Here is a 27,776-nt window from a genome sequence, read left to right as displayed (position 1 = left end):
CATTCTCTCTTCTCCCAAGGTGGGTGCCTAGGGGAGACTTTTCTGACTTTATGTCAGATGCAAAGCATGGTCTTAATCCCATGTATGTATGCCTAGAAGAGCTTGAACATTTTCAAGGCATCAGACATTCTTATAAAATACTATACCCAAGGTGGAAGCACCTTGGTGGGTTGTCCTGACTTCATGTCAGTGACATAAAAAAATTTCCAAGTGCTTTTAAAGGTTTATATGAGAGGTGTATGTGCCAATTTATAGTGGGGACCATTGCTCCCCAATCTGCATTAAACTTTTTTCCTTGTTTATTCTTTTTTATTGAAGGTGGACACCTAGGTGGAAGTTTAGTCTATGGTATGATTAGCCTTTTATTGTTTTATCTATTTATTTATTTGTGTGTACACTTGTGTATTCAGTTTTCTATCATTTTTTTTTTAATACTATATTATGATTATATGCATCTTCCCTAGGTGACATTTCTTGGGAACACCTTAGGAGGTCCTATCTTATATAATTAATATTATAATATCTAAATTTATAGGCACTTACTAGGGAATCAAGCATATTTCCTTTATTATTTTATTGATATATAATTTGGGGGAAAGAATTAATTTCTTTCCTCATACATTTTCCAAAGGCATAATATACACCTACAGGATAGTTTCCTTATGCATTTGGACTATGTATTCATTTTCTCAAGTTGATTTTCTTTTATTCCTACCATGCAATTTTGGTGAATAAGCTTGATGATGTGATGGTGTTTCTAACTTAAGAATTTATTAAAACTTGGAATCCAAATGAACTAAATTTTGATACATATGAAATGAACTATCAAATATGATATCTTTCTTCCATTATATTGATTGCACACATATATATTTTCAATACAACCATTTATGTATTGAATTAAACCAACTACATCAAAAGGGATGTAACCACTATGAAATATTTACAATAATTGAATTATAAGAAGAAGTGTTTCATTTACATGATTCTCCACATTACATCATTCACAAAATGTAAAGACTTACAATAAATATCTCCTCACAAGTATCTATATACAATTTCTCAATCTATCCTTACACCTTTTCAACAACATGCAATAGTATGAAATTTTCATTTTTACATCACATGGAAAACAAAATGAAGACTTAACATCACCACACATTTTATAATAACATGGAAAGCTTGGTCTCTCTACACACTTGATTTTTCAACATTGTCAAGGGTGAAACCCTAATATCTTCAAGGAATCCATCTTCACAAAAACTTGAAAACACACACAAACTAGGAACCATGGAGGCTTACCTCCCATCATAGGCTTCTATGCAGCCACCCACTAAGCAGGGGAAACAAGACACAAATGGGATACACCTATACAACATATGATAATGCATGAGAAACTTATAAGACAACACATAATACTCCCTTCCAAGATTTACACTATGATTGGAACCATTGAACATAGGGTGAAGGTGTGCTTTCAAAAACTAGGAAACTTGTCATATCATATCATACCTGCAATAAACAATTTTTCATGCCCTTTTGGGGCTTTTCAAAAATCAAAAAATTTCATGCCCTTTTAGGGCTTCTACAAACATCCTCCAAACATACTTCCAATAACTATAGCTTCCTTGAAGTCCATACTCCATTAACTTCCTTTCTACACCATTTTTCCCTTATCACCCCCAAAAGAAAGATATGAATTAATATGGCATACAATGGAGCCTATACTCCAAGGTTCTCAACTATATTTCAAGACCAACTAAGCCCTTCACCCTGGACTTCTCTTCCCTTCCCAAAGGGTGAGTGAAGCCCTCACACCCATAACAACACTTGACATTCAATCCCAAAACAAAGAGATTCAAGAAAGAAAAACCAAAAAAATTCATGAAACATGATGCACATTCATACCACCACAACAGAAAACAAATATTTACAATGGCACAACACAAATACCAAACCTACCATCCAAAGATTCACAATACAATGCAAGATCCCATAACAAATGCTCCATACTTGTAGATTTACTATGCAATACTAAAAGAAAGAAAATGCACATGGTTTGAAACACCAACCTTGGTCCAAGCTTAAGGCAATGATATTTGTTTTAAAGATCCTTAGTCTTCCTCCAAAACCCTAACTATCTCTAAACTTAGAGAGTGGGTGGATAACCCACTAGCTTGTCCAAGACACTCTAATAAGGCCTTCCCACTAAATATTTTTAGCTAAGACACCAAGCCACTTCTCCTTAAAAACTTGTCTCCCTTTAAATTTTCTATAATTGACTTAGTGGGAACATGGGAGAAAACACATATAACAACCCAATTTCGAATTTTATGGAAGAATGCATGGGTAAAGGGGCCCCCTAGGCTGTCTAGGTACTCATATGGTCAAAATTAGGTCCCTAACATGATATACTATATATGGGTAACTTATTTTCACCTAAAAGACACTTTGGGACCACTTAATGACCCCTCAAAACCCTAGCCAAGTCTAAATTCGAATTTCCTTTGATTGTGACCCATCCTACCCCTTGTCAAGTGGGTTTACTTGCACATTAACAAGGTAATTAGTTTTAGGGTAAATTTCCACCATGACCAAAACCCTATGACATGTCAATTACACAAAGTCCACAAGTTTCAAGTGACACATAAAAACACATTCCACATCACCATGACATGTCCCTAATGCATCCTTATGATTAAACATTTCCATATACAAGCAAACTTACATATATGAAATAAAATACATCACAACGATTCTTCTGAATCTTCCAAAGATTCACCTTGGCTAAACCATGTTCACATAGGTTTGGAACTTGTTTCCCCCAAAAATTTCCATGATTCTACTTCCTGCACACTAAACCGGAGCATTAGTAGTCCAAGGATTTCATATAAAATACACATTATAAGTTCATATAAATTCAAATGTTACAAAATCCATATTAGCATAATTCAATTAAATTTATTTTCCTAATCATTTCAAATGACTCCTTCAAAATGTTAAAATATCAAAATCTACACATCACATTTAATCATAAATTATCATAATCCATTTCCTATCAAAATGACAAAATTTGGAATCTATATTGCCAAACCAACCAACATGAAAATTAGTTCTAATTTCATACCTTAGATCAAAACTACCAAAATGTGATCATCACAACTAGTATACTTGATTCAATTAAATATAGTTTGATTACTTAACACTATCTTGTTATTATTATGAGATATTACATGATAAGGCATATTTCTTTAAAATCACTAATTGTCAGGAATTAGGATGTTTTAATAATCATGTTTGCATGGGTTCCAAATCAGTCATTAGGTAAACCCATTATATCTGCTAGTGAATATATTATATCTTCATCATGTCGAGTTCTACCAAGTAGACCTTTATCTAAATTGATAATAATTCTTGTCTATAATTTATTATTAATACTCACAAGGCGGGTGTTATTTCATTTTTACACAATGGCCACCTAAAACAACTCTCCTAATAGATTATAACATACTATGAACCCATTGACATAGTTTTCTAAGTTATAGCATCCTGAGCTTTTATTCCATAGGGTCTTCTTGCCAACCTAATAAAATTTTGAATACAATACTTATGATAATAATGACTACAATGTGTATAAATCTTAATAAGATCTCAAGTCCAATATTAATAAGAAGGATGCCAATCATGACATACCTAAATCCTAGAACCTACTTATCATCATTCTATCATAAGGTGTATGGTAATAGTCTATAATTTACATACCTTGCATGACATCTCATCTCCTTATGCTTCCTAGTTCTGACCATATTCATGTCATTTAGGGTTTATAATATGCTACTAGGAAAGGAGCCTTATAATTATTATAAAGTAATATTAAAAAAATAGTGTGATAGAAAAATTTCAAGATTTGTGTGAGGCCTCGCCCCGACCCATCGTAGCATAGTGATACATTACCCTTATTTTGTTATTCACGACTCAAGATGTCGAGACATTATCTGATGCTTAGAACATATTTTATTATTTCATGTTGTGTGATGTTATTTCCAGATATATTCGATGATTGTCATTTAATGTTCATGTATATGTATGTTGACAAAATCAGTAGATGTAGGATTGAGATTTGATTTACGATATTTCAAATGGTTAAGAATTATGAAGGGAGAAGAAACTTTATTAATGTATGTTTTAAATTATAAAAATTTCTGATACATATACATTTATATACATGTGATTTTATGGGACTACTGATGAAAGCAATGAGTGTGCAAATATTTAGCCGAGAAACCCTACGGAGGAACAAAATTGATCTCCATGTGCTAAAATTTGGAAACCCTATTGTTCGTAATTATGCTCTTTCAGTGTCACTTGACACTCGTAAAATATTTATGTGCTTAATTTGCTAGTTAGGGTTGTTAGATGGACCTATTTTATTCTTAGATTTTATTTTGTCTCTAAACCTCTTTCCTAAGGCTTTTAACATGTTTTTATTCTAACCAAAGGGTATGGGTATGGGTTAGGGGTCTTTTCCAACCCCTAAGCCCCTAGCTTTGACTTTTGAGGGCACTGAAAAAGTCCCTTTTTGCCTTTGTGCAAAAATTGCAAGTGGTTGTCATGAGTTGTCTTACCCCACCTCCTCTTAGGGTTTAACCATGGTGTAGGTTGAGTTAGGAGTTTCTAGTGTGGCTAGTGGGTGGAAATAGTTATTGCTCCTTTTTGGGTGGTTGAGTTGGAGGCTTATTTAGAGGCCTCCCTTGGTCTAGTGGTTTTTGGTTACCCAATCTCTACATTTAGAGAAGATTTCTTGAAGCTTGAAGGAAGGAGGGATACTCTACTCAAATTGGTTCATTGCCATTACCTCTTTGTGAAGGTAGGAAACTCCCATCTCCCTTATTCAATTTTTATGTTTTGGTTCATGTTCTTGTTACCTTGTTGTTGTTTTACTGTTGTATGGTTGTGGGTATGTTGGGAAGATTTGTAAACCTTGTTATTTTGGTTGTTTTCCTTTCTTGTTTATGTTTGAAATTTTGAGTTTCCTTGCATGGGTGTTTTGGTATTACTCACCCTAGGAGAGGGCAGAAGTGACCAATTTTGGGAGAGGTCTGTTTAGTTGGACTCCAACCTGTGTAGAGTCTCTTCTCAAGATGAGAAGAGGGATAAAGGGTAGGGTGTTATGGGCCCCTACCCATCAGCACAAACCTGGTATGAGTATGGCAAGTTTAAATGGAAGAACAAAAGTTCTTGGTTATTGGCCCCGATTGGGCATCTGAATTGGTGTTGTGCTTGACTTCTCCAGTTGGAAGAATCCACCTCTCCCTAGTCTTGATTCACTATGAACCTTATTGTGTAAACCATGTATGATTATGCATGCTTGATGCTCTTTTGGTTCTGCTTGGTTGTCACCTGATCAATTATTGGTTTCCTCCATGGTTCTTGAAATAAGATTCAGAAGACATTACAAACTCCTTGATTATGATCATGAAGAAAATTTGATAAAATTATTGAAAATTGGGATTGAAATCCTATTGTAAATTGTATTTTTTTTAAACCCTATTATATATGGCTACGAAGCCGGGTTTTCTTCCTGATTCTTTCCCAGCTGAGCCTTGAATCAGGTTGATAACAAAATAAGTGATTGAGTAAATTTACTTCTCATAAAATTTTCATATTCTGTTGTCATATGAATGTGTATCAAAGATAAGATGCAATAATGATGTTCAATTATACATGATTCAATTTGTGATGTGTGGTGATGCCTCTATTTATATGGACTGTAGAGAGAGATGTTGCTAATCCATGTAAATGTATGGTGTCTTTAACAAGTTTTAAATGATTTAGTTCATGGTTGATTGTGTTGAAAATAAATTTGCAAGAACATGTAGGAAGAATTATGTCAAGAGATCCAAGCTAAAATTGAAACATGATAGAGAAATAACTTTGTGTATTTTGATACTCCCTTCGAAAGGAATGGAGCATTATCATTTTGATCTCTTATTTTCTCAATTGCCTTAAGACTAGTTTAGTCATTATGTTGTTCCAATGTTGATCCATCAGTTTTATTAGATAGTTAAATGAATACGTAGATGGTTATTTCATGTAATGTGGTTTCATTGAAATGCATGGCCATTTGAGGTTCATGGAAATAATAAACTAGAAATTTATAAGAGAATGCATACACCTATTGTGGTAATATAGTTGCAAAAGAAAAATATACATTGAGTTTCAAGAGAGAGAGAGAGAGAGTAGACAAATTATCAAATAATCCACCTACAGGATGCTGGAGTTTGTATGAGAGAATGTGATAGTCCTTGTTTTGTAACAGAGAATATTCTAAGAATCTATTAGTGTTTAAAATTAGAAATAAAACAATATATATATATATATAAATGATATCTAATAAAATGCATAAGTTATTAAACCTTTATAACTTTAATATTCTAAATATCCTTTCTTACCATAAAAACTTTATGTCATCAATGTCCAGCTTTCTCTCCTTGGGCGTCAGTCTTAGAAATGCATATTTAAAAGGTTTTTTTAAAAAAGTGGATTGCAAGTCTTGGGTCATCACATGGGATGACGTCATTCTAACCCTTGTCCCATCCCTCCCCCTCATCATTTGGAAATGGACGCATGTGTTGGGGAAAAGCATTTAAATTTATTTGATTTAACATGCTAGCAAGCATATTTCTTGCTTATGTCCTACCTAGAGCTGTGTTGTAGCGCTGACCTCCCACTTGGGCCAGACTCAGGCCTAGGGACAGTACGTGCCGAGTCAGACTCGGGCAGCGCGCAACCTTTGGATGTGGGGGCCTCATGGGGTGGGGCAGGCCTAGGAGTAGGGTGGGCTTAGGGGGTTGGTAGAGTTAGTAGGTGTGTAGGGGGGAGAGCTTAGAATAGGGGGCTAGTTGTAGGTAGTTTCACATTTAAGTTTTCTTTTAGTTTGTAATTAGTATGATTAGTTAGTTTATTAATTATTTTAAGTTGTGTTTTATTAAAATGTTATTAAATATGTTAGAGTGTTAAGAGTTTAGTTAAGTTGTAGTTAGATTAGGAGATAGTGTTTAGTTAGTTTTAAACTTTAAGTTTAGTCTTAGATTAGTTAGTTATTTAATTATTTGATCTTAGTTTCTTTATTAATATTATATATATATATATATATATATATATATATATATATATATATATATATCTAGTTAGTTTAAAATGAAACTTTAAATTGTTAAAGAATAATTAGTTGAATTAATAAAGTTTAAGGTTATCTTATGTTTGATTAAGGACTTTTGTTGTAATTGTTAATATTTTTTTTTTGTTACTTAGTTATGATTAAATACTAATTTAGCTAGTTTTAATTTAAATGTACTCTAATTGTTTTAACCATTAAGTAGATTAAAATTATCGATTAATTGGCTATTTAAATAAATTTTAAGGTAGTTTTTGATTGATTTGTTATTGCAAGAAATTTTAGATCCGAATTCATGTACATTGTTATTTAAGTAAGTTTTATTGCATATCTTTATAAGTTAATGAAATATCATAATTTTATTGATATTAATCTAATAACGCAAGCTTCAAAATTCTTAATGATGTTATCATCCTCATGTTTAAAACCTCAGGATTGTAATGTAAAGAACCTGTACTAAAGCTTCTATTATCAATCATTTCAAACCTAGGGCATGTTTAATTATTAATACAAAAAAAAAAATTGTGTGTGTTTTTGCCTTCAAAGTTTGGGGCATGACAATTTGTTATATTTTTGGCTTAATTTGTTTTCTATAATTCCATAAAATAAACTAAGATCAATTAGATATCATTTCATTAATCAAATTATTTGGAAACTATGGATTGAATAACATTCAAATTTTAAAAATATTCTATTATTTTTGTTAATAAATCTAATTATTTTTAAATATATTTAAAAATATATATATAAACTTGAAATATAGTTTACCAAAAAATGTTCCCAGCTTGCATGATGGCTGGACTATTCTCAGCCCGCCTGCCCATCCCAAGGATGATTAGGGATTTCATGATTGGGATGAACCACCCCCCTTAGCTGGCACTGCTTTAGCTACTTGAGGGTTGCTTCTTATATGTTTCTTATATGTTTTTTTTGATGAATAGTTATTGATTCTAGCTTCAACCATGTGAACTTTCACAGGGTGGTCTTGTGTCCCCTGGCCCTTTTTGTGAATTGTAACTTAGTATATTATTTATTAACAGAAAAGGACTATTCATAAAAAAATGTTATTATCAAGAAAATATTGATTGAATACATAATTTTTCTTATATACATTAATTTTTAATAATGTTTGAGTATATATTTTTAGAATTAAAAAAATCTATTGAATCATTATGAAACACAATAAATTTTTTATAATGTTTAAGTATATATACTTTTAGAATCCAAAAAATCTATTGAATCATTGTGAAACACGATATATTTTTTAACTATAACACTTTGAAAGTGGTAAATAAAAATGAAGTGGAAATTTTTGGATGGAGACTCATTTTTAATATTAGTAGGCATAATAAGTTGAAAAAGACGTAGAAAACATAGAAAAATATAAATCCTTGGCACAATGTTCCTAGTGTGTTTGCAATTCTATACACCCCCATGGAAGTTGAGAAACCTCCAATTGCAATCAAATTAATGCCTATCAATATATTTGTTTTTCTTCCTAGCTCACAAGACCCAAAGCAATGTACCTAGTCTATTCACCAAAATTAATTTCTTTCTGAAGTCTGTTTTCACCTTCATTATCCACATTATTGAATGTTTTTTCTTGAGCCTTCTGCAAAATTTGTTGCAATGACCTGAGGCTTGAGAAATCTATATTTTGATTTTCTATTCATTTCTCAAGTTTGGGGGTTCAATTTAACACAATATTTATTCATTGAGTTTAGGAAGAGGGCATGTTGTGTGTGATTTTATAAGTTGGGGTTTGAAGCCACTCCTTAGAATATGAACATGAATAGCATTTGATATTCAATTATCCTTTCTAGACTTTTGTAAGTGATTTTTAAGGCTATTGGGTTTGTATTTTCTATTGCATCATACACACACATAAATCAATTTTGTATTGTTCTTTTTATTCTAACACATAAGAAATAATTGCAAAAATTTCTATTGCTTTTGCCAATGGCAAGTTTGGAAACCTTTGGGATATTCTTCCAACAGGACTTTGAATGGTTATAGATGAAGCTCACAAACATATCTGGTTATCTACAATATGTATAGTAGTAGAAAATTGTGCTCAATGCTTCAGTGAAGATGAGCAACATTTATCTTAATGCAGAAGCTATTGTTGATGAATGCACTACCGACCATTTGTATAGAAGGTCCTCTCAATCATGTGTACAATTGTAATCAATTGGGCTTCTAGTATAAGATGAGGAAGAGGATTAAAGATCTCAAAGGTAGGTTGACCTCTATAATGCAAAAAGGCATAGTAGCTCAATATTTTTTTGTGAGATGTTAAATTCAAATCAACCTTCAATGAACACTTCTAAAAGAGAAGATTTTAAGAGATTGTAGAGTTTGGTGTAGTGAATCTATGTGACATGGTGGAGTACACTAAAAATTTGTTTGGTAGAGGAATTACAAGAAAAGTGTATGATTTGTGATTATTTGGCTCTAGAATTAAAATAGAGAAGTTCAATAATTGCAAATAAAGGCATAAAGTAAATATAGAACATGGCATTACATTTTTCATATGTTTGAGACTACTGGTTCATGCTTATTGATGCATAGTACCAATGGATTTCCATTACCAATTATTCCTTCTTTAGTTAGTGGAGCATTTTATAAATAAAAAATGTTCTAGAAAGAATTACAAGAACTTTTCGGAATCAAATAGAAGAAAATAGTTGGTACATCCATGAAAGTTTAAACTCCCAATTAATTGTAGCCAGCATTTACAAAACATGGAAAAAAATAGTCATTTTTTGATGGGTTCTCTCACCAAATAGGTATGAATTTCAAAAATATGTGATCTAGGTTATGTGCAAAATGTGTCTAGTTAAGTTCCATCTGTAGACACCTAAATTTGATTACACCACTTTGGTAATCCTATTTAGTTATCTCTAAAGGAATCATTAATTAAATTCCTATTTAATTAATCCTTTGCCATCCCCTAGCTGATTTATTTAATTAATCATCTATAGTCCTAATTGATAAATCAAATAACCTATTATTTATCAATTAATCCTATTCTTCTATCTAAATTCCAAAATCCTCATTTATTAAATAAATCTATTTGATAAATAAAGCCCTCAAATCTAATAACCCCTAAACTATCCTAAACCCCCTTTTTAGCCTAATCCACCCCATCCACCCATACTAACTAAGCTTAGTCACTAACTCACCCACCCTCATTAAATGACATCCACTTGCAAATATCTAACAAGCCTAATCTAATCCTAAACCATCTCTAATCCCCCCCCTAACCTTGTCACATTCCCTAAGTAAGCTTAATACTTTCCTAAGCCAAGCAAAGTCAACAATCTCAACTCCCTCCAAAATATCCCAACCACCCAACCATGAATGCTCTTACAAAGGCCATAAAGATTCTTACAAGCCCATTCATTGCTCTTACAAGCCATTATGAAGGGTCTTTATGAAGATATTATCCCTTGAGCCTCCTTTGTTGACTCATCCTTCCCCTTGCCTCCATCCACTCACCTTGTGACATGTGTCACTCCCTGGTTGGTGCTAAACAAGCACAATCCATGTGCTCCCCTTTGAGTGCATCCTAGACCTCCTTAAGCTTTCATCTCTCCTTGCATCTTAACCCTCCATCCCTCAAGTCCTTAGCCTATAAATTGAATCGCCTCCCAAGCCATTTCATTGCAATCCTTGAGCTAAAGTTATAATGCCATTTTGAGAGCAAGTTTTACATCAAATCCATTCACCCAATCCAAAATCTATCAAGAACACCATTGAAGCTAGTTTGAGAAGCCTTGACCATACATACAAAATCTAAGAAAATAGACTCATCCCTAAATCAAGTGACCATCCTCATTGAGAGAGCCATTCTATGGCTCATATTCTCATTTGAGGGTTTCACTTTGTTTCTCATATATGTTATGATTTTTATGCTAGTTAATGCTTTGTTCTCTTAATAGATTAGTATTTCTTGCTAACATATTTCTCATATACACCATCAAAGCCAAATTCTCAGAAAGTGAAAGAGGAAAGTGATAATGGTTATTTTTCAAAGTCACATTTTTCCATATTATCATCTATAACTAATATTTGACCCATGACTTGGATAGAAGAAATGATGAGAACAATTTGGTACCATCAACATATGATGATCTGGATCAAATAGATCAAATAAGTGAAAAGCTTATTAAATATTCATGTGAGAAAAACTTTATTCTCATGGTAGAGAGAGAATTCAAAGCAGAAAATAGAGAAAAAAGAATCAAGTTTTACTAATAAAATCTGCTCAAATATTGCTAGGGATGTTTAAATTGGAGCATTTTATTCAAGAAGATCTTGACATAGCTTGGGGATCAGTCATAGTCTATATGTTTTAAGAAAATCTAGAACGTATTTAAAATATAGTTATACTTTTCAATCCTCTTGCATCTATCATATTGGCATATATAGAGCAATGATATCCCTAGTCCCATCCCATGCTCTAGCATAAAAAGTTATGATAAAGACCCATGCAGTAGAAAATTACAAGAACAATGAGATACAAATATTTCTTTAATGAATTACAAGATAGGTAGCCACATTTATTGTAAGGATGACATATTTTTACATTCACAGTAATAATGTAAGCCTAAGATGAAGCACATAATAGAAAGTAGGTCAAGGAAGCATAATTCTTTTTTAGACAATGCAGATTTTATGGATGAGATTCAGTCCTTTTTACATTTTGCTAAGCAAAGAACCATATAGGAAGATAGAGCATAAATTTTCCAAGGGTAATTTTCCCTTTTCCATTCAAAATCTCTATGAGTAACAAATAAAAGGAGGTTGTAGCTATATAGATGGGAGGCATAGTGGTAAAATTTTCTAAATGAGGAAAGATGTGTGTTTCTTATGAAAAGTTTGTAGGTTCAAGTAATACCAAATTAGAGCTTAAGCTATTTTGCATTAACTATTAGAGGAAATATAATTAAATCTTTTTGAATAGAAATCCTTTTATTACAAGAAATGATAGAGCATGACATGTAATATATTGTAGAATGATAAATTACAGAGAGGCCCAATGCTTCCAGCAACTTACATAAAAGTTGATTCTTTCAAAGTCAAGATATAAAAAAAAATGCACATAGATACTCTATTTAAAGTGATGACTTTGAAAGATTAATAGTTTAAATGCAAAAAGAGTGAATACCTAGAAGATCACAAACATAAGTTCAACATGTAAACATTTAAACTAAGAAAAATATACAAATAATTCAAACACATTTTAGTGTACAAGTTGCTTACTTACAAAGAAGGGGTTTTACAAAGAGGCCCAATGTACATAGAAACTCAAACTTTAAGATGGATCAGCACATTGCCAAAAGGAAGAATTTGTAGATAAATAAGACCCTCATTTTGAATAAAAGGTCATGCATATAGTTATAGAATAGAGCTACACACATATTCAACATAAAAGTACCCAACTAAGAGAAAGATCACAAAGTTGGATAGAAAAAGCATAGATAACTAAAAAAGAAACATGGAAAACTTAGAAATCCTTGTTGATAAAATAGAAGATGAATGAAGAGTCAATTCTTTTCAACAACAACATCAAATAGATAAATATTGTAAAATTCTCCAGTTAAAAAGAGGAAGGCCCTTAGGTGTGAGTTATTAATCAAACAAAGAAATAAAAGGTTTGCAATCCATGCGTTTCAGAACATGGATGCATACCTAATGGATAGTCTAGAAACAAATCATTAGTGTAAAAAATGGGCTTCACATAATCAGAAAAAGATCCTATAGATTCAACAAAGAAGAATAGTTAAAAGATTATAACCCTCATCACTTCTATTATGTTTTTTTAGGTTGTTCACAGTATCAAGATCATGTCATTGCTCAATGGAGAAAATCACTACTGTTAAATAAGGGTAGAGCATAGTATACAACAACTAGGTTTATTTATTAAAGAAAAAATATTGAATAACCAGTTACAAGCCCTATGTGAATCCATGACAAAATAGTGTAAAGAAGATGTTTGCCAATTTGAATAGAGCTTCAAACCCTAGAAGTCGTGATAAAATCAAAGAGTGAAAAGGGGAAAGATCTCATTATTTCAAAATAATAATAACATGAATTTCTCACAAAAGTGTAATGAGTGCGCATTTGTTTAGCAAACAACTTATTTTTTAAAGAGCCTTCATTGAAAACAAAGGTGAACCTCAAGATGCCTCTTAGAGAAGATACCTTTAAAGTGAATAGATCTGGTTCAAGAAGACAAATCACCATTAGAATGACTAAGCTCCATACCTTTAAAGTGAATAGACCCAACTCAAGAAGACAAATCACCATTGAAAAAACTAAGCTCCTCATCTATTTTTTATTACAAACCAAACATTGATAATGAAATCAATCTTCCAAGACTGGTCCAACTCAAGACCCCAACCAAGTTTAGAAACATTATCATAGCTTGGGATCATGTCAACCAAATCGATGAGGAAATATAATGAATCTATTATGGAATGGTTTGAAATATGTTTCATTTAAAGAAAGCATCAATAATTCCATGGACACCATGTGCATCATTCAAGCATCCTCATATCACTCGCTCCTAGCCATGGTAGCCACCTTTGACAACTTGGAGCATAAAAAAATAAAATTATAGATTTTTTAGGGTTTTGATATCTTATTTTAGGGCTTTTTGACTCATTAGAGTTTTCTTTAAAAGATATTATTATTAGAAAGTGTCAAATTATGTTAATTTATTATATTTTAAGAACTAAAATTAATTTTTAGTAATAAGGTAAAATAGTAATTATTTTCTAAATGGAAAAAAAATCCATATTCTTATAAATGCATGATATTATAAATATTAGGTAAAATTAAATTTATTAATTTAGGCTTTTATAATTATATATATTTTATTCACATATTAAGATATACTTATTATTCTATTTTATTACTTAATAAATTTCACTTCTGAAAATAATAATAAATAAACACAATTTTGATAAGAAGATATACATTGCATGATTTTATTGTTATATTAATGATTGATTGTCACCATTATGAGAGAGTTGAATCATTAACTATTTATATGCAATAGATGGATAGGCTAGGGTAGACTTTTACCTTGCGATCATTTATTGATGTCATTTGTGTATAAAGGGAGAAGTAGAGTCTTTTTATGGTTTCCTTGCCTAATAATGATGCATGTGCATGTAGTTTGCACAATGAGATACACTTTGACATTTTGAGGGAGATGTTCTCACCATTAAGAAATTTTATAAACCATTTCATGTGTTTGGAGAATATTTTATTTTTAGCACACATATGGGTCACGTGGAGGGGTTTATTTTTCTTTCATTTTCATTGGCTATCCAAAGGGGTTATCTTTTAGGCTTGGAGAAGTATTCATGTAGTTAGAGGTCAATTATCGATTCCTAATTAGTTGAGGGGCAGTTTTAGAGAGTTAGATATTCATTAACGAAAACTCAACTTTTTAGTATTAGTACTTTTGATGAAAAAGAGTTACTCAAAAAGTGCAACATAGCTACACATGTTGGTATGCATCATTTCCACCAAATATAGTTAGAGATGAAATGCATCACCTTTCTTAGAAATTTTTCCAAATGAATCCATGTGGGTTGTATGTGTAATATGAACATTGTTTGTAAGTTAATTTATGTTTAAATTATGTTTATTGAAAAAATTCTTATATTATTAATAAATATAATTTAAATCAAAATATTTATGAATTTTATTATTAAATTATTTTATTTCAAGGATTATGTGTTAATATGATAAAAGAATTATCAATCTTTTATTTAGTCACTTTTTAGGTGAATAATTATTAGTGACAAATTGTTTAGTCATTCATTTGATTATTTATTTAGTCGCTTATCTTTATCTAACCTTTTGATTCCACCTAATGATCATAGTAGTCATTTATTTAGTCACCTATACTTATAAATTACAAAACATTACTAGAATTTGATCGCTTTTAGTCATGTGACTAAAAGTTTAGTCTTGTGACTAAATGTTTTAGTCACATAGTCATTTCTTTGCCAAAAATCTACTAGTGGAAATACAACCAAGATTTTGGGCCTCGCAAGTCATTTGACAAATGCATGCCCATGTGCTCATGTATGAGTGCACTATCATCATGAAGATCATAAACAAGGTTGGATGAGAACACAAGCAATAAAATAATCAATAAAAAAAAAAGCTTGGGAGTATAGATTTTGCACAAATCCCAATAAACAATAAAAGCAAACATCATGAACTCACTCAACTGGCTTCAAGTTGGGAGTATGGATTCTACATGAATCCCAATGATGCAACCAAACCACACACCATGAACTCACACAACTAGCCTCAATCTAGGAGTACGGATTCTACATGAGTCCTAGTGTCCATGAAAAAGAAACAAGGGTTTGTTAAGAATAATAACACTAGATACAAAGTCACTCAATCGAACACAAAGTTAGGAGTACAGATATGGCACACATCCCAATACAACATAAAAGTGCAACAGTGGTTTGACTAACATCCTATAGATAATCCAAGTCCACAACCAACATCATGCCAAGAAAACTCAAGAAAACTAGGTGGCACACAAATCAAGGTAAAAACCTCAAAACTCAAAAACTTTGAAATTAAAACCCATTTGGTCTTAGGACACAAAAGCCACAAATATCAAATAAAATTTGGGTTTCATGAAGAGGATTTTGGGTTTTACTCTCAAACTTTCTAATTCAAAAGTGAGAAGTAAGGAATTAAATTCCTTTTTAGAAACTTATTCACTTTCTATGTGAATAAACAATTAGAACCTAGTTAGATCCTAATTCAACCCAAATGAAAATAGGCTATCCCAAGTAATTGGAATTCATCTACAATAAAGTTGTTGGGAATTAAAATTAAATAAAATAAATCCTAACATTCCCTTAAACCTAATCATAGAATTCATTAATAAATTTTATGACAAATGCAAACTACTAAATGCATAGACATGCTCCAATGTCTAATCACATAATGCAGATGAGTCTAGATTTATCAAATCATCGAAAGGTTTAATTTAAATAATTAAATATGATACGTTGACCAAAAAGGATGGCATTGGTTAAATATGAACAACTAAATCACTAACTCCATGTGTTACTACTAGGGACATAAATCCTGCACAATAAACCACACAATCAAGTGCAATTGCATATAATAATATAGCCAAAGTGATAAATGCATTAAATAACCTAGTTTAACCATTTATTTAATTATACTGAAATAATCCATTTACATCACCCACTTTTACATAAAGTATCACAAAGTAAGAATGAAGTAAATAACTATAGCATTAAATCCAACATATAAATGTAATCAAAGGATATTTCCAAATATCAGATGATAGATATCATCATAAAACATATTTTATCTCAAACAAGAGGCATCATCATGCAAATATTATCTCAATAATATAGTAACATAATATGGATAATTCACTTCTAACATTTAAGAAATTTAATAATGGTTGTTTAAATAACATAAAAAGGCACTTAAAATACATAAGTGAACATGGTCAATACATCACTAACCACTACTACAGGAACTTAGTCCAATGTAGCAAGATAATAATACACAGTGCAATATTTACACACATCTCAAGGTAATCATTAAACAACATCATGATACCACATAGATCTTGGTAACCACTGACATAAACCTTAGTGAACCATCTAACACATCATAATCTCGTAAATCAGCCATAAGCATAATTAAAGCAACTAATACAATAACATAAATCAAATCACCTCAAGGGTGTAGACCACTCATGGTCCCAATCATGATCACTTCCCAAGGAAATATCATCAAGGTTCAATCCATTTGGATGACTTACATGAATCAAATGGGAGAATAACTACAAGGAGTGCACTTGTCAGTTATGTAATAAATTTTGACACACAACGAGATATTGCAAAATGGATAGAAGGAACTTCAATAGGAATACCAATCATAGAAGAAACAATAACATAAATGAAAGAAATAATGATAACAACAATAATAATAGTTAGAAGGAAGAAATCAAGGAACATGCTAATGAATTCAATGAAGTATTTGTGAAAGACAAGTATCCAAAAATTTCTTATATAGTTTTGTAGGAACAATATTTTGATGCATTTTATGAGAGATTGAAGTCAACAATTTTTTATGACTCATCTTATTTGAATTAAAGCATTAGTAGTAGAGGAAGAGCATGAGTTGGTCAGAATTGATGTTAGAGAGTAAATGAGAAGTTATGTAGTGAACATAAGGTAGAAGACATAGAAATGAAGCTATGGTTGAGTGTGCAAGCAAAGAAATGATATCAAGAAGCTATGAGAAAGAAAACAAGGTTACTAGGAGACAAAGACAATTTTTGAACTTGTGGTAAATACACATTTAATAAAGAGTCTAATTTGAAGTGATTTAAAGATTGCAAGAAAGATTGTGAGTACCATTTGACCATGCATAGTGTTTAGAGTGAATTGACAACAAATTGAAGTGTGAAAAGAATTTCTTGAAGCACAAAACTATAAAATTCCTAAACACAAATTTTAAGGTATTTTACATAGCTCAAATTTAATTTTTCATTGCATACATACAGTTAGAGATTCAATGGCTAGTCAAACAATATATGATGTGAGTGAAAGGCCAAGATATGTATTCAAGAAACATCCATTTATTTCTTTTGTGGATGACTCATTAGGCACATTCTCATAAAGCCCACTGAATGTGCTTCACGTAAAGGATGCCAAAAACTACATCCACTATAAAATTAAGAGTATAGGAGATGAAGATATACACAAAGACTTAGGAGTCATATGTAATAATGACCTAAATTTGAAGTCTGAGTATGCATACCTAAATAAGTTGAACCTATTGAAGTATATGTTTAATACTAAGTTTGACAGCCATGATTAGACCCAAATCATTTTGAGTAGGTAACATGATGAATTTTTTGTTAGAAAAAATAGTCCACCAAGATAACTGAGAGGGTGGGGGGGGTGAATCAGTTATCCAACAAGTGAAACATTTATATTCTTTAAAAAAACTTAACTATTCAACCAAAGTAAACAACAACCATAATAAAATGCACATAGAAAATTACACTAGATATGTTAACAAGGGAAACCCTTGATCAGAGGGAAAACCCTAGTGGTAATGATGCCCACGAGATGATGTACTAATATAAATATTCCTTATTAGAGGATGGACCTTGTTAGGATTCTATTACAACATTTAGTATATAGATTCCCTATTAGGAGACATCACATCCATGTTAGGGGAGTCCAACCCTATTAGGAGTTGTAGTACAATGTATGCAAGAAGAACCCACTGCCCAAAAGTACAATTTCAACTACAAGAAAAGCTCACTGCTCAAATATGTAATTTATTGTTATGTTCTTCTTTCCTTTGTTCTATCTACTAAACCAAAAATTATCAAACCTTGAAGACTAGGTCATGAACTTCGGATCTAAATATCAAACCTTGGATCACACAATAAAACCTTGACAATGAAGTTTCCTTCACTTCCACTTTGCTCTGCTCAACTTCACATTCCACTCTTGTGTTGCTTACAAATTACTTCTTCATGTCATCCACACACATGTGATGATAATTGAAAATGTCCTTCCTTTATACTGAGTCCATAAAATGATTCCCTGAGTCATCTATTATAACTTCTCAATTAATCATTATAGGACCACATTAAGAACATGTTACACTTAGTGATAACATTAATCTTCCTCCTTGCAACTTGAATAACCTTTTGTTCACATATTATTATGATGAGTGAACTTGATCACATCATCATCAACATGTCTTTTACACATCCTCAACCTCAATTATTAGAATAACTATTCTACTAAGAGATATAACAAGTTTACCAAAACATGCCTCTGTAAACTCTATCTTAGAATAGACATCACCAAAACTTACATAACTTCTTCTAGACTTATCATTTCCTCATCCAACCTTAATTACATATACAAGATACTCAAAAGTATCTCTAATAACCTTGAATAGTGAGAATACTCAACTATCCATCTGTATCAACTTGATCTTTCTGATGTTCTTCTATCATATACCACACAAAATTGCTATGTTGACATCAATGACAAACTTAGTCATGGATGTAACATATCTACAATACTCCCCCATAGGAATATCATCAAAATTCATGCTTCCAAAAATCTCCCCCTTTGGCATTGATGGCAACATAGATGAAAAACATATAGTACCAAGAATATCAACAAGATGGTTAATCTTTCTTTTTAAATCCTCTTCATCAATCATACTCCCCATTGATATACCTTAATGTGCTTTCCATCAACTTGTAATTACATTTTGTACTTCTCCTACTTGTCTTTTCTTTCTCCTTGTGATGTTCTTCCTCATGATCTTCTCCCCCATTATGTTTTTCATGTCATACTTCTCCCCCATTAACATCAATGTCAAAGGTTTAAGCAACCATCAAATTCTACACCAACTAATTCCTACTAGCTCAAGTGTCCAAAGAGACTATTCAAAACAACATCAACAAGAGTTCTACATGACTCTTTCCATCATAGATACTCCTTCATATAAGAAGCATCAGGATTCAGTCTAGACAAACAATGGTGCTCTGTTACACTGGACTGATGCATTCTTGCATCATCTACTCTGATATAGGAAGGGGCATAACCCCTAACATGCCTCACAAATACTCAAAAGTGTCTTTGGGAAGAGGCTTAGTGAATATAATTGCAATATTCTCTTTAGTACTCACATACTCCAATTTGATTTCCTTTCCTAAAACTTTCTCTCTCAACATGTGATACTTAATAAAAATATGCTTAGTCCTCGAATGCAACATTAGATTCTTAGACATATTTATTGTGCTTGTGTTGTCATAGTGTATGACAATAGGTTCACTAATTTTTATCCTTATATCCTTCAATGTTTGCTTCATCCAAACAACTTGATTGCAATTGTTTGGTGTTGCACCATATTCTACTTCTACTATACTTTGTGAGGTACAATTCTACTTCTTTCTTAGCCAAGAAACCAATCTTCCTCCAAGAAAGAAGGCTCCACCACTAGTGCTCTTTCTGTCATCCATACTACCTACCCAATCAACATCAATATAAGTACTTAGAGTAAAATCATTAGATCTATCATACCACAATCCAAACTCTAGTGTTCCTTTTAGATATCTAAATATCCTTTTGACTACTGCATAATGTGCTTCTCTAGGATCATATTAGAATCTTTTAACAAGTCCAACTAAATTTTCTATATCTAGCCTTGTGTGATTCAAATATTGCAAACCTCAAATCATAGATCTATACTTCTTCTACTCAACAACAAGTGTTTCATCCTTTGTAGATAACTTGTGTCTAGTTACCATAGGTGTTTCAATGAGTTTACATGTTTTCAAACCAAACTTTTTTAGTAAATCCTTCAAATACTTAGTCTAAGAAATAAATATTCCTTCTTTATTCTATACAATTTGTAATCCTAGAAAATATTTTATTTCTCCTATCATACTCATCTCAAATTCTTTCTTCATCTCTTGTGCAAACTTGTCACTTTCATCATCATTTCCTCCAAATATGATATCATCAAAAAATATTACCAAAATAATCAAATCATCACCAATTTCTTTCCAATATAGATTACTATCTACCATACCTTTGCTATATCCAAGCTTTGTCAAATTCTTGTCCAACCTCACATACTAGGTTCTAGATGCTTGCTTTAAGCCATACAATGCTTTCTTCAGTTTATATACTATGTCCTTACCATCTTTTAAAGGACAACCTTCAGGCTACTTTATGTACACTTCTTCAAGTTCTCCATTCACTAATACTAACTTGACATCCATCTGATATACTTTGAATTTCTTTTTTTTTTGCATAATCTAAGAATAATCTTACTACTTCTATTCTAGCCACTAGTACATAGGTCTCATCATAGTCTATTCCTTCTTGCTGTGAGTAACCTTTATATACCAATATTTCCTTATTCCTTATAGCTTCACCTTGTTTATTCATCTTGTTCCTAAATACCCATTTTGTTCCTATCACATTCTTGTCTGTCGGTCTGGGGACCAATTCCCATTTCTCATTCTTTACTATCTGATCCAATTCCTCTTTCATTTCTTGTTTCCAATGATCATCTTTATATGCTTCATATGCATTCTTAGGTTCAATTTGAGATATCAAACATAGTTCTTCATTGACTTTGCTTCTTTTCATCACACCTTTATCTTTGCTTCCAATGATATGCTCAAATGGGTGATTCTTTATCATATTCTTTCGTAAAGTAGGAATTGCTATCTCAACTCTTGGCTCTACTAAAGGTTTTGATCTTTTTTCTTGCCTTGGCTCTCCTTCATTCTTCAAATTATTGTTAGTCTCAATAAATACTTCATTATTCCTTGGTTTAGTAACAACATCATCATCTTAATTGTAATCAACTATTCTTTCTTGTTTCTTGAATTTCTCATCAACTCTCACATTTACACTTTCCATAATAGTCACCAAAGTTTTCTCTTCTATGTCTTCATTAACCAATCTAGTATAATTATAATAATCATTCAAGAATCTTTTGATACTTTATTTAAAATCTTCAACTTGATTAGAAAGTAAACTCTATCTAGCTTTCCTTAATCACTTAGGACATTTGGATGAAAAATGACCAAATTCTTTATATGTCCAACAAATAAAAATTTTCATCCTTTCTGGTTCTCTCTTCATAAGTAGATCAATACCTTCCTTTATCTTTATGTCTTCTTTAGATCAAGACTTATCTTTTCTTGAGCTTCTATTCTTTTGAATGCAATAGAAGGATTCTAGATCTAAAAACTCAATGCTCTATTCATTACACAAATATGATAACTCACCAAGAATGTCCACCATCTGGATGTCAAAATTTCCTCTACTAGACTTAAGACTATCTTTCTTGAACACACTCACCATTGATCTCCCAAAGTTGTTAAAATTTATCTTCAAGGACCTGATGCTTTGATACCAATTGTTAGAAACAATATTCCACCAAGATAACTAGGGTGGGGAATCAGTTATCCAAAAATTATAACATTTATCTTCTTTGAACAAACTTAACCATTCAACCAAAGTAAATAGCAACCATAATAAGATGCACATAGATAATTACACTGGATATGTTAACTAGGGATACCGTTGATCAGAGGGAAAATCCTAATGGGAATGATGCCCACAATATGATGTACTAATATAAATATTCCTTGTTAGAGGATGGACCCTGTTAGGAGTCTATTACAACATTTAGCACATAGAGTCCCTATTAGGAGTTGTGCTAACCTTGTTAGGAGTTTTAGTACAATGTATGCAAGAAGAGCCCACTTCCCAAACATGCAATTTCAACTATAAGAAGAGCTCACTACTCAAACATCAAATTTACTATTATTTTCTTCTTTCCTTTTTTCTATAAATTGAATTAAACCCTATCATACCTTGTAGACTAGGTCAGAAACCTCAAATCACACAATAAAACCTCAACAATGGAGTTTCCTTCACTTCTGCTCTGCCCTACTCAACTTTGCATTCCACTCTTGTGCTACTTACAAATTACTTCTTCATGTCATCCACATAGATGTAATGATAAAGAAAAATGTCCTTCCTTTATACCAACTCCATAAAACAATTTGTTGAGTTGGCTATTAGCTTTTCACTTAATCATTATAGGACCATATTAAGAATATGTTACACTTAGTGGTAACATTAATCTTCTACCTTGCAACTTGAATAACTTTTCATACATGTAGTATTATGATGAGTGAACTTGATCACATTATCATTAACATGTCTTCTACACATCCTCAACCTTGATTCTTAGAATAATGATTCTGCTAAGAGATATAACAAGTTTACTAGTTCATGCCTCTATAACTCTATCTCAAAAAAGACATCACCAAAACTTATGTAAAGTCTTCCAGACTTATCATTTATTCATTCAATGTTAACTGCATATACTAGATACTCAAAAGTATCTCTCATAACCTCATATAGTGAGAATACTCAACTAGCCATCTATACCAACTTGATCTTTCCATTGTTCTTCTGTCAGATACCACAGAAAACTGTTATGTTGACATCAATAATAAACTTAGTCATGAATGTAACATATCATCATAGTAACATATCTACAATACTCCCCCATAGGAATATCATCAACATTCATGCTTCCAAAAAAAAATTTGGTTAGGTGATGCGCAAGTCGCAATTGAAAATTATGACCTAATTCATAAGGTCATAGGTCTAACTAATGAGGCATGCAATCCTATTAATGATAGAAATGAGAGGAAAATCATTGAGACCAACCTATTCACTAAATTTAATGAAAGTAACATGAAGGTATATATGATTCAAGTAGAGGAGTTAAGGTTTTGAGTAAGATTTTAGGATGCAAAATTTAACCATGGCTCAAGGGTTAACTCATTACCAGTTGGACTCTTGTCACATATGTAATGGCAATTGATGGAAGGAAAGTGAATTTGTGTGAGATAATTAGATTACAATAATTGGACAACATTGCACAACTAAAGAAGACCAAGAATATTGTCTTTGGATTTGAATCTCTATTAACTCATTCATTTTTCTATGCAAAAAAGAAGTTCCTAGGGATGAAAAATTGGGAGAGAAATGAGTGCACAATGAAGTTGGTGACTTAGTGCTATAGGAGAAAGCTAGAAAATGTCAAAGATAATGACATTGATACGATGATAAAGAGTTTTTAGATTGAGATGAAATAGAGGTACAAGATACCTCCTTCCATGGTAGAAAAGTATAAGGATGATATATTCTTCATGGTGGAAACTAATAACACCTGTATGGAAGTTGTAGAACCAAAGGTTAAGTTTATTGATTCCACGGGTTATGAAATGAGTGCATAACTCATTGAAGGGTATGCATAGATCATACTTCAGTCAAGGAAGGACACTAAGTGCCCTAGATGGGCTACCTATGTAGAGAAAATGAGAAAAGTTAATTCTGAATTTCATAGTAAGGACATAAAGAAGAGTGTGGAAAACAAGATTGATTCCATCCTTAAGGAACCAAGTATGACTTGTGAGGTTTTTAACGAAATTAAAGGTATAGTGCTAGAGATGAGGGCAAGTGGATAGATTGAAGTAATTACAGTAACTTTTATTATTGTTGCAGCACCTTCTAAAGGTATAACTATTTCCAAACCAAGTGCACAAGTACCATATGCAGTAGAAGTGCAACTAATAAGAACATGAAGTAATCATCCTAGGAGGAAACTAGAGGTTGAAAAACTTTTTGCATAGAGAAAGTCAAAGAGATTGGTGAAGGTGAAGCAATAACCTACACCATGCACTAGGAAAAGGGTTAAGAAGACCACAAGTGGACCAAGAAAAAGAAGGAAGACTCTATAAGTCAATGATTCTAAGGATGAAACTGAGGATAGACTGATGGAGCAAGAAACACAAGAAGGTAGGACACCATCATGAAAGAAAACATGGAGGCCAAAGGTAGAAAACCTTAACATACAAATCAGTAATGATGATAATTTTGTATAGTCAAATAAGTATTATAGTTTGTATAATAATATGGATAGAAGGCAACTAGAAAATGCCATAGTGAGGAATATGATTTTGTAGAATAAGAGATTTGATAACATTCAAAACAAGATTCTAGAAGACCTATATAATAGGTTATTGAATAGAAAGAAAAGAGTGACTAAAGAGGACACTAAGTTGAGAGAAACAATAATCAACAAGTTGTGTGCAGTTAACTATAAGGAGGACATGGACATAATGTTGAAGGGTATTGAGTCCTTGCTGAGGAACAAAAGAAAAGAAATTCTTCTAATGGGAGATAATTATGAAGATGTAAGGAAAGAAATAGAGGAGGCCATTGTGAAGTATATGACCTTAGTACCTACAATAGCAAAGGAGAGTGTGTAGTCAAAACTTGAGAGCCTAATGTATGTGCAAGAAAGTACACCTTCCAATGATGAGGAAGAAGTTGAGGAGACACAACAAGTACCCTCACCATTGCACATAATTATGTGTATTGAATCCATACAAGTGGACAATACACATATAATAGTGGATACAAAGGAAAAACCTTTTGTGGGATATGGAACATCCATTGTTGGCAATATTATAGCTTACACAAGCTTTGATGAATATGAAGAAGAAGACTTAAAGAAGAAATGGGTTGAGGAGAATAAGGAAAAAGAAGCAAAGATAAAAGAAGGGAAGTAGCAAGAAGAAGAAAGAAATAAAGAAACTGAGAAACAAAGAGAAGAAGAAAGGAGAGATGCGTAAAGGACAAAACAAGAATAGGAAAAGAGGATAGAAGAGGAAAAGAGAAAGAAAGAAGAAGAAGAAAAGAGAAAGAGGAAAGAGGAAGAGGAAAGGAAGAAAGAAGAAGAAAATTCAAAGAAAGAAGCTAAGAGACTAGAAGAAGAGAGGAAGAAGGCTGGGGAAGAGAAGAAGATTGCAGAACTAAAAGTAGTTACATTCATTCCAATAGTAACTCTAGTAGTAGCAATAACAAAAAAAAAAACAATAGCAATACCATTTGATGATGATGATGATGATGATGATGATGATGATCAGAATAGATTGATAAGCTTATTGAGCAATTTTTTTGAGAAAAATAAGTCAGTTAAGTCTTTGGAAAAGTCACTAACTAAAGTCTTGGAGTGGATGCAAAAGATAGTTGCTACAATTATAGTTAATCCAAAGTTCTAGTAAAAGGCCAAGGAATTGGTGAAGACCAATGATACAGAATTCACAACATTATCTAAGGTAGCTTCATCGCAAGCAGAAGTGAAGCATGATGCAACACTTTTTTATACAGTGCACACAAATATAAGGAATAATTTAAAGACACTTGATGTACGTATCAAGGAATTAAGAAAACACATTGATGAAAGTAAAAAGTTGTATGGATAGTGCACATTGTTATAGAAGTACTTGGAAAACTTTGAAAGTTAGATAAAGGATTAGATGAGTGATCTTGATACACTCATTGTAAAGATACAACTCCCTGAGGACATCATTAAAGATTGTGAAACAGAAGTGGAAAAGATCTATAATGTGATTAGAGGTTTGGAGTTTGATAAAGAAAAGGTAGTAAAAAGGTTTTCTACTCTTAGAGAAATCTTGTCACCTAAGATCAACATTTTGTAGAGGCAACTAGAGGAATGTCTTGCAACAAAGACTTCCTATGATAAGTTTTCTTGTACTGACTTGAGCATAGTTGAAGTGGTATCCTATGCACTATGCATACTAATTAGTATTTTTGATATAGTGAAGGAGAATTGGAAGAAGGAAGTGGAAATACTAAAACTTGTATATGAAGATATCTTTTCTAGAATATCAAGTTGATCAATAACATGTCACCCATTTTTTGTATATAGTTTTGACACCTTCACCATTGATGTTAAAGGGGGAGTATTAATATGTAAGGAAAATTATATGATTGTATGTACTAAGGAGGAATTATATGTATATGTAAGTGGGAGTACACTTATGTATCAATGTAAGGAGTGATAAGGAATGTAATGATCCATCAAAACATGAATAAAATTATTTTGAAGGCAATTTATGTGTAGTTACTTTTATTGGTTTGTTATCTATGACATCATTTTGGGACTTAGCCTATTTTCCCAAATGTTTCCATAAATTTCAAAGGGGGAGATTGTTGTAAATATGGCTAGTTAGATGTCTTGATAGTTTTCATTTATGGTAACATGGATTCAATATTTCAATTATGCATTTATAGATAGAAAATTGTCTAAGTGTTAGACTATTTGCAATAGTAAAAAAATAGATATGATATGTACAGAAGACTCATTTTGAGTTATCTTGTGTATAGTTGAGGATAGATCTATGATAGTGTCATGATGATATATGCTAGTGCATAGACACGTATGGATAGTATGACGATATTTACATTTGAAATAACAATACAGGTATTTGATAGAGTAAAACATAACATATCAAAAATATGAGTTGTAGGACTTAAGGAATTATTTTGGTGATAAAATAATTACTAAGTCATGATGAGCTGAATTTATGGATATTAATCTATAAGTTATTTTATATTATATCAAGCATGTGAAGAGATGAGGGCCGGTTGAGCAGAGTTTTTACTAATGTGCAATGTATAAGTAAAAATATTATCTTGTGCAAACAAAGTATACGATGAATGATATATGTGTGAGATATATGACATGCAAACTATTGTTTGGATAGATTGAAAGATATATGAGCCTTATGTGATGCGATATCTGATGTATGGTTAAAGAAAGTGCAAATTGCAACCAGTAAGAAAGTATTGTATGTATATTTGTTCTTGTGAAGAACTTAATTGTATAATTTCATATTAGGGTAGTGGGTACATTGTATTTGATCGAACAACTCCTAATAGGATTGAGGCTTCTAACAAGGCCTAGTCCTCTAATAAGAACTCTAGATACTATATGTATTTCACAGACTCCTAACAAGGTCAATATCATTAACATGATTCTTTTGTTTAGTGGACCATCCCCACTAGGGTTTTCCTTAGTTAAAAAATTATGGTGTTATGATTTCTCTTTG

Source organism: Cupressus sempervirens, chromosome 4 (genome assembly GCF_028749045.1).
Source record: "Cupressus sempervirens isolate cs-2001-9-10 chromosome 4, ASM2874904v1, whole genome shotgun sequence".
NCBI lineage: Eukaryota > Viridiplantae > Streptophyta > Pinopsida > Cupressales > Cupressaceae > Cupressus > Cupressus sempervirens.
Note: the sequence above shows the minus strand (reverse complement) of the source record.